At 58.5% G+C, this 422-nt stretch overlaps 1 protein-coding gene across 1 annotated transcript in view; it reads left to right on the top strand.

The window, feature by feature from the left end:
- ZCCHC14 (zinc finger, CCHC domain containing 14) overlaps nt 1–422 on the top strand; it is a 49,758-nt gene that overhangs the window by 49,110 nt on the left and 226 nt on the right. The gene's annotated exons all lie outside the window — the stretch shown is intronic.

The following is a 422-nucleotide window of genomic DNA, read 5'->3' as shown; positions in this document are numbered from 1 at the left end:
ACTGGCACAGGTTGCCCAGAGAAGCTGTGGATGCCCCATCCCTGGAAATGTCCAAGGCCAGGCCGGATGAGGCTTGGGGCAACACTCCCAGGGATGAGGCAACTTCCAGGGATGGGGCAGTATTTCAACAGTGGCCAGCAGGGAAGAAGTGACACTGCCTCGTTGGCCCTAATGCGGAGAATTTGTGAAGCGTAGCCGTGTGTCCTTTTACGCCGAATTTCATTAATTAAATTTCCATTTCTGCTCTCCCAAATGAATTTCTGCCAGCACTAAAACTGTACCGAAGCTGGCGTCAAACTCGGCTTTGACTGTCGCTCCTGCCCGCCGCAGACACGCACTTCCCGGCCTCTCGTGCAGCGTCGCCGCGGCGCTGCTGGCCGGCGTTCCGCCGCAGCGCTGCCTTACCCGTCGAGCCCGAGGCG

This window comes from Eurypyga helias, unplaced genomic scaffold (genome assembly GCF_000690775.1).
Source record: "Eurypyga helias isolate BGI_N326 unplaced genomic scaffold, ASM69077v1 scaffold32244, whole genome shotgun sequence".
Lineage (NCBI taxonomy): Eukaryota > Metazoa > Chordata > Aves > Eurypygiformes > Eurypygidae > Eurypyga > Eurypyga helias.
The sequence above is the reverse complement of the archived record's forward strand: the minus strand, read 5'-3'. Positions and strand labels throughout refer to the sequence as shown.